At 38.0% G+C, this 13,425-nt stretch overlaps 2 long non-coding RNA genes across 3 annotated transcripts in view; one reads left to right on the forward strand and one right to left on the reverse strand.

Moving 5' to 3' along the window:
• The window catches only part of LOC122562732 (uncharacterized), a 107,549-nt gene extending 98,692 nt beyond the window's left edge, over positions 1-8,857 (reverse strand). Inside the window, exon 1 of one of the 2 annotated variants that reach the window (XR_015761310.1) lies at positions 8,524-8,857. This is a non-coding gene — a long non-coding RNA (uncharacterized LOC122562732). Of the gene's footprint in view, positions 1-2,549; positions 2,649-8,523 lie in introns of those variants that run through there. The other variant, XR_006315403.2, reaches the window with a different exon arrangement.
• The window catches only part of LOC122562731 (uncharacterized), a 139,738-nt gene continuing 128,412 nt past the window's right edge, over positions 2,100-13,425 (forward strand). The window contains exon 1 of the long non-coding RNA XR_015761307.1: positions 2,100-2,180. This is a non-coding gene — a long non-coding RNA (uncharacterized LOC122562731). The remainder of the gene's footprint in view (positions 2,181-13,425) is intronic.

A 13,425-nucleotide genomic window follows, 5' to 3' on the forward strand; every position in this document is an offset into this window, starting at 1 on the left:
AAATCACATACTTCCTCCATGCCAGATAAAATGTTGCTGGGCAGCCTTATCAATTTATTTTTATTTATGTCTTTTCCTAATATTTGTGCACAATTGGTTGGTGTAACAAAAATTGATATAAGTGGTTTAAATGCAACTGACCTTTATCAATAACATTAGGAAATTGCATTTACATAAAGTATCTAATATGGCAAAACATCAATATACCCTTCACAGCAGTAATATCAAAGAAAGGTTCAAACTGAGTTACACATGGTGATATTAGGAATACGTTTTGGGGTTCAATGATTCTATGATTTAAACATACCCATCCTTTTCTATTTGTATCCCAGATGTCTAGGGCTGTTTTCCCTGGTGCATCAGAGGCTGAGGGATGACCTTGTAGAGGGTTATAAAATCATGAGGGGCATGGATAGGAAAAATAGACAAAATCTTTTCCCTGGGGTGGGAGAGTCCAAAACTAGAGGGCATAGGTTAAGGGTGAGAGGGGAAAGATATAAAAGAGACCTAAGGGGCAACTTCTTCACGCACAGGGTGGTACGTGTATGGAATGAGCTGCCAGAGTAAGTGGTGGAGGCTGGTAAAATTGCAACATTTAAGAGGCATTTGGATGGGTATATGAATAGGAAGGGTTTGGAGGGATATGGGCCGGGTGCTGGCAGGTGGGACTAGATTGGGTTGGGATATCTGGTAGGCATGGACAGGTTAGACCGAAGGGTCTGTTTCCAAGGTATACATCTCTATGACTCCATGCCTGTATGTGAATAGTCTTCCCACACCTCCCCACACCCCAACCCCAACTCATACTTCTATTAACCACCACTTCTCCTGGCCCCCGTCCTACCCAGAACAAGCGCTGTTTCCTCTTTGTAAAGATGTCGGTACTTGCTTCAATAACTGCCCAGAGTAGTGTGTTGCTTGATCCAAATTACCAATGTGCCTGTTGCTGACTGTCAACAATCAAGTGCGATCCTGTCCTCACCCAACCTGCACATTGGGGTATCTTTCAGCAGGTGTCTGGGACTTGCCTTTCTCTGTTCAGTCCAGGTGCACCAAGGCTCAATTGTCCTGAAGTTTTGTCCTCTTGGCTGAGAACAATGTGACTCCTGGAAAACCCTCTGGACCAATACCACACCAGAATAAATATTCGCATGTATTAAGTTAACCAAGGAGAAGACAAATGTAAAATTTATAATGGATGTATGAAAGGGAAATGCACTATTTGGGTATGGAATAAACAGCCCACCACTCTTCAGTTTGCAAAGTCTTCATACAAATTCTGTAAATCAATAAACTTAGCCTCAGCCCTGAATACAGGTTAGACAGCCATAGTTAAATTAATTATTTTAGAGTGGTTAGATCCACTGTATACAGCATTCAGCTCAATTTTTTAATATAATTATGTTTAAAGTGTTAAACAACAATTAATTTATAAACTCTATTTTCTATTCAAATGGATCACTGTTGAAAGATTGTCCTCTATCCAACATGATGGAAATGTAAAGTGCTGAACACTGTTCCACAATACATTGTAGCATTTTAACCCTTAAATTGCTACGGTCCCCTGAACTTATTTCCTGTTCATAAAGAAAAAACATAATCGCCATTTAAGCACTAACCTAGGTAGCATTTCGCTTGGAGACAGAGTCAGTCATAAACCTGCTCATTATTTATGTATCTCCCATAATGTATTTACAATGGTCGTGTTTTTAAGTGTCCCAGTGACCTAGGAGACCCCTGATGACGGATGACCCTGTCCAGGTCCTATATTTCAAACAGTGACATTCGTGTAGGTTCCAACACACTGATGTCATCGATATCCCCAGGTGCATTAAAAGTGCTCTACAGCTGAAATGGGAAAATATCATCGCTAGAATATACTGCAACATTAAGTAAACAATAGCATGTTAGAATACGTGCCGTGGTTCAACTTTCACGGTCCATTCGATCAGAATTCTCACTTTGCAACATTTTTATCAATCAAACGCTCTGTCCTCACAAATGACGGAACTTAGCAACAGTTTTATTTCAGTTCCCCCCTCCTGCAAGATGTGTGTATCTGTTTAAAACCTGCCCCCGATATCCTCGGCCACAGGCCAGCAGTCCGCAGCATAGCAGCAAGTTCCTCCTTTCTCTCTGGGACCTTTCACTCAATCGATTTCGGGTCAATTTCAGATCGGGTGAGTAATTCAATTGGGTTTCTTTGACAAATGGGATAGCTGGGGTGCTGTTCCTAAACCTAATTCCGAATTTTCACACAAAAAAAGAAGGAATCTGAATTTGACGATGTGGGGGAGGGGGATGGAGAGGGTTTGTTACGGATTTTAGCTGCAATTATGAAAACATCATGTTGAACGCGAAGCGGTGGGGACACTTAATAAGCACAAGGGCAGGGGGGAATGGAACATTAGGAACATCGCGAAAATTTAGTATACATCAGTGCATATCCTTTTTGAAAGCACCCAGTGAACTAAAGGGAGATGTTTACTAGTAAGTAAATATCAGCGACCCCACCCACAGAGTTTAGATCAGGGACTAACAATATTGACCTTCTTAAAGTAACAGTTCCGGATCCCTCCATCCTCCTCCCAACCGCTGGCCTGAATCTCACAGTCAGTCTGGGCGCTTCCTTCCTCAGCGAAAGTTCCCGAAACTATTTGACCTCTGACGGCACTTGGGGTGGGCTGGTGGAGAGTAGTAACCTCGGGAGACGCAAACACATGCAACGTGCTCTGAAATCCTGTCTACTGATAGCAGGATCGTGTAGATGTAGTCGTCTTTAATGACTTTGAGCTTTTTTCTTAATTAAATTTGCATGCGTATAAAAATCACTTGCTTGTGCTTCTCATTCCCAAAAGTATCGAACCCACAAAAGGCGATTTTAGCTATTAGAGGATATAGTTTTGTTCCCCTACCTCTGATGTTTCTTGTGGTGTGTCTTGACTAAGGTTTAATAATCTGGAATCGGGTTTGATCTTTTAATTCAAAAAATATTTAAACTGTATTCCTGTGCTGAGTTCCAGAAAAAGACAACTCCCCACTCCCCAGGTAAGTTTGTAGTCTCCGTCTCACCTCGTTCCAGAGGGAGACTTAAGACAAAATCCTTCTAATCACACATTCATTTCCAGTGATCAGAGGCACACAGGTTAAATACATCAGTCCAAACACTTGCTGTTTGAAACCAGCAAACCTCTATATAGCAGGCCCGCACTCTCTGCTGCCAACCACTACGTATTTCTGCTGTGGAATAAACATATCTGGGAGGAAATTTTAAAAAAAAATGAAAATTGAGTCAGTCAGTGACCAAGGGTTCAATGCCAGAGGCGTGTTACTGGACAGCTTGATAGAAAATCCAGCCCGCCTTAATCACAGCACCTCTGTTGAAATTTTGCACTTTTTCTAAAAATAAAAGGGTTGAAATCCCAACATTAGCTGGTGTAATTTCACACACTCACTCGAGCCTGTGCAATAACTGTTTGAAGTTCCCTGCATTAATTCTCCACTCAGAAAGACAATGTTTTGCAACTTTATCTGAACTGTTCATGACTCAAACTGCGAAGTCAGTCTGACTGCTATCGCTTTGTCGTTACCTGAAGCAACTTGGACAGCACTAGCGCCCAACCAAACCTCAAAAAACATGCACACATTTGAGAAGCATGCCAATAGACACAAACTGAGTCAAAGTAATGTTTGCGTGTATTTATTAACTCGCTCCTTACAGACCAGCCAAAACAGACATTCATTCTGGATTTATTTTCAGGACGGCAAACTCACGAAATAACCTTTAAAAACAAAGCAAGACACTTTATTATGGAGGGCATGTTTCGTGTTTAATAAACAAAGTTGGCCTGGGGCTGGGGACTTTATTTCATTGAAAGTATCTGCCGAAAGTAATGTTTGGTGCGAAAAGTTGATACTGAGGGGAATCATGTTTCCCGTCATAAGGCCACCTCCACTCCCGACCATTTCAAAGCGAACAAGCCTGGCGAACTCGGGGGTGAAAGTACGGTGCCTCAATGGATAGCTCCCCTTTCCTGCACGTCTCTCTGTAGCTCCGCAAATCGTTTTCTCGCAGTTTTAAGTTTTTCGATCAGACTGATTGTGAAAAGCCCCAGGCATCTCACTGATTGTTCACTGTCTCTGAGTAAATCCGATCGCTCAACCATTACAAAAACACAATGAGGTTATTCTCGAAAACATGTTTGTTGGAAACCTCTCATGGTCTCGCCACTTTTCCCCGTCCACCACATACACACACACTTGGACTTAAGAACACGACGGAGAAAACAAACTACCAAACATACATGTCAGTTCTCGTATTTATCCATTGACATGATTGCGATTTCTGTATAATGCTATTAATTATAAAAACTAAGCATGATTCAATTGTTTGCAGCTAATGCCGTCACCGGTTTTTCACTTATTTCTCTCCTCGGGAATAACGTAAGCAGGCACCCTTCATATGGTTTTTAAATTTTGGTTTTGTGTGTCTGTTATTCCCTCAGTAAAAATCCTAACAGTATTGAACATGAGGTAGAAAGTAACTACAAATGTTTTACATAATTCAATATTTTCAATTGAGATTGTATTTCTAATTATGATTCAGGTCAAACTTTAGAAAAATTGAAAATATGAAATTAACTAATAGGATGGTTTGCTGCAGATATATCATTTCATAAGTTCAGTGTTTTACAACTGGATTTTTTTAAAATGGGCAGCCAATTTAAATTATTTCAAATCTTATTTTGTCTAAGCTAATTCAATACTTTCTGGAGTGCTTTTGTCTTAAACTGATTTTTAGCTGCATGTTTTCACCTGCGCGGGAATACCTTGTAAGAGCATGTGCGCATGACATACAAACACAGATACAGTGAAATACAGGCACATAAACAAACACATACATACAAATAGGCATGCATGAAGACAATGCAAACAGGCACACATACATACAAATAGAAACAGAGACGTACAGACAGACAAGCATAGGTACAGAGACATTCAAATAGACACCCAAGGAGACATACAAATAGACAAACAGAAACTTCCAACAGCCACACATATATACAAAGACAAAGAAATTAGAGACATACAAACAGGCACACATACATACATATAGAAATATACAAATAGACAAGAGACATACAAGTAGACACACATACAGTCATAAATTCATCGAGATGTACAGCATGGGAACAGACCCTTTGGTCCAACCTGTCCATGCTGACCATAGATCAAGAGAAATATAAATACATACTGTATTGAGACATACAAGCAGGCACACATACATACAGAGATATAAACAGACACACAGTCATAAAACAAATATATTTATATAGATATAGAGACAAATAAATTGACACACACAGAGACTTCCAATAGCCACCGATGCACATATAAATACAAACAGGCATATAGAAGTATAGAAACAGGCGCACATGCACACAAAGGTATACAAACAGGCACACATTGAGACATACAGGTATACACATTCATACAGAAAATTACAAATAGGCACGCACTGAACTATACAAGCGGGGATACATACACACAAAGATACAGATACAATTAGAGACATGTAAGTAGACACACAAAGAGACATACAACAGGCATATACATATACAGAGACACACAAATAGCCACATGTAGAGATACACAAACAGACACACACATTCATACAGAAAATTATAAATATACATGGAGGCATACAGACTCACACAGAGAGACATACAAATACACACAGACAATTAGAAACATCTAAGTAGACATCCATAGAGACGTACAACAGGCACATAAACATTCAGAGACATACAAATAGGTACACAGAGACAGACATACAAATAGGTACACAGAGACAAACAGCCATATTTAGTTGCATACAACATGCAACTCAACAAACAGACTTACTAACAGGTACATACGCATACACATTGACAAATAGAAACAGACACAGAAACATACAAACAGGCCCGCATTCATACACGCATACAAATCGATATACATAATGACATAAAAAATCCACACATGCATAGAGATACACAGGTATGCAAATAGGCACACCTTCATTCACAGATGTACAAATAGACAGAAAAACAGGCACACATATGTAAAGACAACACAAGTACTTGCATGCATAAAAATATAAACAAATACGTACAGACACACAGAAGTAGGCACATCTACAGAAATATAGATACAACAGATATTCAAGAGAACTTTGACAGAGAACAGTTACAGCTATTAACTCTTCTCATTTTCTCATCCAAAATGCAAGTCTATTCATTCCCTTTACATGGAAGTGTCCAAATGTCTCAAACAAAAATCTGTAATGTTTATGCTACTTAGAAGGGGAAATAAGTAAATCCCACAGCTTTTTGCCTTTCAACACTTTGAAGATGCAGTTGGTAACAATATGTTTTTGTGTAATAAATCAAATCCACAAACAGAACATACAGGATAGAAAGCTAGTGAAGAAATGCATGTTTCGTGCTAATCTACATAAAATCCGATCAAGTCGCAGTTGTGTTAGTAGTTTGTGCCAGACTGTAACGCGTTTATTTCTACAGTATCAGTGTTGAATCTGATGCATAGCAGAGGTGAGACTGACTCAGCACAGACATTACATTTCACCGAGCGTAGTATTTCCTCAACCGTATAACACCGAGATTTTCATGTCGGCCTGATAGCAGTTCTTTCGAATCCTGGAGAGGCTAATCTCGAGCCCATAACGTAACTCCCCAGTCACATATAGATTATTGATTTCCATTAACAAACTCCATAGAAAGTGACAGCATCTACTTAGCTGAATTATGTATGTAAACAGTGCACCGCATCGATCTTCTTCCTATTTGCACGCGAAAGAGCGTCTGTTTCTAACCAGACGAGTGACGCGAATTCTGTAACTTGAGAAAGTCTCGAGATGGTTATTTATTAATAATCGCTCTGAAAACGGAATTCGGAGTATGTCAGTCTGAACCGGGTATAATTCCTACAGACTAATTCTGCTCTGTATCCTGTTGAAATCGTTATGTGACACAAAATTTAACTAGGAATATTACAGTATAATTATTATTACAATATTATAACCATGTTACAATATTAAGCATGACAAGTTAACCCAAACACTGTCTCATGTATACTGGATTAGACGTGCACAGAGTTAAGCGTAGCTCTCATCCTGTCATTTGTTTGCCTACTGGATTGCTTTGCTTTGACGGTCTTTCCCTCAAATATATTTTAATTTTATTAAAGGGCAGTTCATAGTTACGAGAGCCTATGATTTCCCCTCTCTCCTGTATGGTTTCAGTTCAATTGTTCAGACTAACAAGGGGTCTCCTTTTACTCAATAAAATACACATATCTCTGTTGTGTATTGGCGGTGCTCAGATTTTCAAATTTTAAAAATCGAGTTAATTGACAACACTATCTAAACTTTTCGAAGAGAAAGGACCGAGGGGGAGGTGGAATAAATCTCCTTGTGGCCGATTTTTGACAGTGAACTGGTTGGGCGTCCAATACATTTCATTGTCACTCAAAAACTCAACTGCGACCAAATCTTGTGAGATGTTGCTTGTGAACCTCCTGCTCAGCGCGAAAGAAACACTAAACGATTTTATTTTCTCACACTAAGTCGTTAACCAAAAATAATATTCTTAAACACAAAAAAGGAAGAATTCATCAGTATATTTTTCTAATAACTAAATTGTGCAAAAATTATAACGGAAGGGCACTTCTAATGACGCATGTGTTTTATCTGATCAATACAAACGTGTATTTAAATTTAAAATAAACAGAAGTCTACAAGAATTTGGTTTATTGTGTTTGTTCCCTCTCTCCCTTTAAGTTCTTGTACGATGGAGAGAAGTCCATGCAAAAGGCCCGTTCCCCTGTGCGAGCAGAGAGCGCTCTCTAAAGGACAAGGGGAAGGATGTAACCCCGGGCCAGGGACATCGTGCTTGCCTGACATTAATGTTCTGCTAAAAGTAAAATAGGAAAACGAATATTAAAGCAATCAGGAGACCTTAAATGCTCCGCACTGTGCTGGAAGAGGGAAACTACAAGAATAACTTCCGACCGATTAACTTGTTTGAGTAAACTGAGAGGTTTTCCGTGCATTAAATTCCAGCCCGTCGACATATAATTACCAAAGTGAGTGCTCAGAATTGCAGAGCACATATTATAACACACAACAACCATCCTTGTATGTCCATTCAAATATACAGCAGTTTAGTGCTGCAGAAATATATATTTAGCATCAATGGAAAATCTTATCTAATAACGAATGGGAGAAAAGCGCCTTCTGATTTAAAATATTTATAATTATTTCAAGCTATATATTCCGTTTATAGCTGGATTTTTTTTAGAAGTTATATTTCTGTACAGTACATACACAATATTATTCTGTACTAATTATAAACTATTAATCGTCTGAATGGATTTACTTTTCAGCACTTTCGGTACTTTAAGAATTAATTTTATTTTGGACTGCAACGATTTCGCTTTCTGACTGTGTTAGCGATTTCTTACCTGTAAGCATTAAAATAGAAGCGTGTAGAGAAATAGCCGGCTGCAGCCAACATCACCTTAGCCACCAGCTGGGCACGGATGCTTAGCTTGGCTTGACAGAAGAGCTAGATTTTCAAAAAAAAAGTTTAAAATTAAGTACACGTTCACCCTGCAAATTGTTTTGATTCTGAAATGCGTTTGTGTGTGATTCAGTGTGCAACGTATTTATTTAAACCTGTCGGATTTGTATTATAACCTTCTGCATGATCAAGTAAAATGTAATAGGATGAAATCCCCTTATAATGACAGTTGATAGATTTTGGGAAGATTGATCGGAGAAACCTTGATATCTCGAAGCCTGTCATGTACGACATTTGAAACCTTTCGCATCTCATGCACAGCCCCTATTTTAAACAAACTTTTCTCAAATTGATCTGAAGTTGAATTTGTTGTTTACAATGTGTAACCGCTATTACTAATAATTTAGAATTTAATCGAAGGAAGGGGAAGGGGGGGGGGGGGGGGTTGAGTATACCGAATGCTGAAAGCTCTGTTTCCTAAATGCTTTCAGGTGATTAATTTAGTACAAGATCTTGCATTAAGGAATAAACAAGTCATTTCCTGATTGCATACGAACGAGCAATTTACCAACCAAATAAAGGTTCCGGACCTATTGCCTACAAAAACAATAGGATCGAAATGTTGATTTCAAGCTTTCATGAAGGCCGCCTCGAGGCAAGACACATTTAATCTGCACGACTCAAACTTATAGCTTTAGCGGTGTTTTTTTTTCTCAAATTTTGTTTTTAACAAACCAGGTATACCCGCGCCAGCAGCATGTAGTTTTGGACTTTACAATGTCAGGTTTGATTTCGTGTGAACATCATTAGGAGAATTTGTTCCCTGAATGAACACTCCCTTACATATTAATATTAATGTAACTATAACATCATTCTCATGAACACAAATACAGAAACGTGCTCTAGCTGGTTAATTCGATGTTCCAAAACATGTTTTTTTAAGGCTAGGATATCTAATTGGATTGGTTATGTATCAAGTACATGATTTGTACTCAAATTAATTTATGCCAACATAAACCTAGTTTTAATTGACAGGCTGTGCATTGCCCTGTTGCATGATCAGAATCTGGTCAAATAAAATCCATTCATGATCTCATAACAATATTGCAGCATGATTTCATTATCCTAGGTTTAACTCAAATGCTACTACCGCCACAGATACACAGAAGTACAACAGTATAATTTAAAATAAACATAATTGTTAGAGGTGAATAGTTCTGTGGAGTGTGCTCAGATGTTTTAAACAGGAATCGCTCAAAAGATGTTTTGAAGCCAATTACACTTTGTTGTCCCAGTTTGAGACACTGGAAACTTTCCAGAGATGCTCATTATCTCTTTAGAAGACTTCATGAGTTACCTAGTGTGGAGTAAAATAACGTTTTGAAAGTGTTGTTAGACACTTATGTTGCTTCCATGAATTATCACTGGCTCAGATAGAGAACAGACCTTTAAATTAGAGATAGCTTCATTTAATACTCAATCTCCAGACTAGGGGCATTTTCAGTTTTCTGGTGAATATCATCCACAGGATCCACGCTGCTTGATAATCAGCTTTGTCGTCTTCTGTCCTATTGCACCAGAATTCATATGCTCACACCACTGTTCTTTCCTCTATCTCTAGGTTGTGATTCTCCTTTCTAGTTCTTTCTCCATCTACACTCTGGACACAGAGCAGTATGGTGTTGCCATCAGGTGGCCAATACCTTAATTCTTCGTCAACCAGGCTAGCTTCTGTCTCACAAAAAAAGGAATTATGTTTGACAGTATTATGCATTATTTACAATGGAAAAGATAGTATGGTGGGAATGCTTTATATAAGATAACTATTCAGTATAGATCCTCAATTACAATATATGTATCATACACACAAATAGTAGATAGAACAGTAATGCACACAACTGCTGTTTCTGAACAATACTGACAAGACTCATGAAAGTGATCCGGTCATGAGACCACTGAATTACTAGTAAAATTTTCCTCTCATGTTCACAAGGACCTATAGGGAAAGCCCCTAATAAAACCATGGCAGCCAAGAACGCTCCACTTCTCTATGCACATCTGATCTGTTATCTTGAATGAGATGACACTGCTGCAGTGCTGCCTGCAACAAAGTGGTAATGCTCTCAAAGACAATTAACATTGTATATCTAGAACACATGCAAGTAGTTCACCTGTATCATGACTGAAAAAATACTGCTGCAATGCCAGTCAGGCATTTCAGTACCTGGCTCATATTTATAAATGTGTATTGCTCAGGATCACAGTCTTTCAAACACTTAACCTTCTTCAGATTTTTTTCATTCTCCATTTCTACATTCCATTTTGTTTTGGAAAATCAAGGGGTTGGAATCATATAATCATGATTTTATAATTTGTTGGATAAACCTGTCTTTCACTTAACTTTTTATGATTTAAATGAAAACAATTTAAAGAGTGGTTAATAGAGATTTACTGTATCACTAGCAATAGCAAATCTATTTTTGCCAAGTTCACTGAAAAAAAACAGGCCATTTTTTTTTTAGTGAAATAGTGTGTAATAACATTTCAAAATTCAAGCCTCTGAGCGCAAACACAGCAGGCATGGAGGTAACAAAGCAGGTTCTTTTTCCCAAAGGTTTTATTTCCTAGTCTTGAGGCATTTAAAATGTTTTTGGGCAACTTGGACGTAATAGAGATCCTGGGTGGTCTGCAACTAATTCTAACTTTAGCTATGCATGAATTTGCCATAGGTGTGTTTACTTATTAGCAAAACTAATCAAACAGAATCAAGCTGTAGCATGAAAATGGCTGTGTATTATAAACTTCTTTACAGTCTACTTTTAACTGGAAAAGATGCAAAATACGAATTGTTGTTTTATTCATAGCATGATAATTATATAGAGGGTTAAACTACAGACAGTGAGAAGAAAGCACTGTAACATTCAAATGCATTTGTTCTGGGTCACTTGTGGCTGTATAGGATATCATAGCAATTTGTATGACTCATCCCCTGACACTTTCACCTGTTCAGGGAAATGATTCTCAGAATGACATAACTTTACTTTTATTTATTTTTTCACGCGACATGGACGCTGTAGGCTACACCAAGCGTTTGTTTCACAAATTGTCCTTGAGAAGGTGGTGGTGAGTCATCTTCTTGAACCTATGCAATGTAAATATACCCACAATCAGGTTTTAAATCAAAAGATAGAAAGTTGAGAAGAATCACTAAACGAAAGCATCCACACAGTAAAAAGAAACCATTTTGCAGTGATCAGGGTGATAAGTTTTCCTCAGAAACAATTGAATAATCTCGCTTGCCATCAATCCAAAAATCACAAACAAACTAAAGTGAATTAAGTCTCTTTTATCAGTTTGACATTGTTATCAGAGACTAAGTTGTATTCCACCTGTGAACATTGACTCTAGAAATAGTTACTGTTTTTATTTTGCTGAAAAAAACTGCTCAAGATTTGCTTCCAAGTGGCCCAACAAATAGGAAAGCAAGAAGCAAGGGTTTTCTGAGTGAAAATCAGTGGAGAAAATTGAGTGTGCAGGAAAAGTTTGAATAAAAGACAAAAGGAGGTGGGAGGACAAACACCACAAAGATACATTTTCATTAAGGATAACTTACAGAGGCTAGCTGTCCTTTGGCACATGTATTATTTGCTGACAAGTCATCATCCCAATTTATCACTTAAAAGGGACATCATAAGAAACCTCGATTATGTATTTGATAATAGCTAAATGGTATTATTAAAATAAAATCTACAAACCAGATTATCTGATCATTATCTTATTTCTGGACCTTGCTAGCTACTAGATTTCGAACATTACAATAATGACTACACCACTTAATAATTAGTGAGCTGTTAAGAGTTGTGCAATATGCTGAGGTCATGAAAACTGTTATATCTGTTCAAATTACTTGGATTTGGCAATGATTCTTTTGTTTAACAACATTGCTGTGTGACCATGATCTATGTTTCAACAGCTCTGCCTGTACTCACATAGGATAGTGTAAATCAATGGAATTGTTCACTCACTTTCTACATACAAAGTTGGCAAATTACAACTTCAGATACTTGTTCAAGTGAAAAAAGCTGTATCAATAAAATAGGCTTTTGAAGTACTGCAAATAAGAGAGCGCTGATTATAATTACTGATTAGCCAAACTCTGAAATTTGTGTACTTTGGAGTAGCTGGCATCACAGCTGAATCCTGTGAAATAAAATTTCAGTTCAGGATCTTGCTTCAAATGTCCTGTGTTATTTCCATGGTGATAGAATACTTCTAGTTTAGTGAACACTGCTAGTTTAGTGATAGCTACTTTGCAGAGGTTAACCTGCTTCTTGAGCAAAGAGAAAGGAGATTCCTTGGAGGCTATAACCTCATGGTATTTTGGCACAACACAGGATAAGCTGTAAATCCCTGTTCAGATCCTTGGAAATGTTGTAAACCTGACATTTGAAATGTTTCCCATTCCAATCTCTAACTGTATAACCTTTGGGATATGCTCCACTCTTTTGTGAATTGGATGGACACAAGGATGAACAGGTGGTATAGATCAAGAGTAAAGATTAAGAAATCAAAAGGCTTGCTAAGTACTGTCAGAGAGAGATAGCTAAGTCTGGACATTGGAAATGAAGACCAAATCATGTGACAATTTGGAGAATTGGAGGCATAATCAGAACAGTAAGAAGAAACAATCAAGTGGGTGGATAAAATGAAATGAGGCTTAATGAAAAAAACGCAATATCATTCGACCCACGAGGGATATGGTGACAGAGAAAAATGAGCCTATGGGACATAGCTAGCAGGCACACGTGTATCCAACCTTGAGTAGCGTTCTATCCTAGCCTGG

The sequence above is a fragment of the Chiloscyllium plagiosum genome, unplaced genomic scaffold (genome assembly GCF_037043375.1).
Source record: "Chiloscyllium plagiosum isolate Xiang-an unplaced genomic scaffold, Cpla_swu_hap1 HiC_scaffold_24, whole genome shotgun sequence".
Lineage (NCBI taxonomy): Eukaryota > Metazoa > Chordata > Chondrichthyes > Orectolobiformes > Hemiscylliidae > Chiloscyllium > Chiloscyllium plagiosum.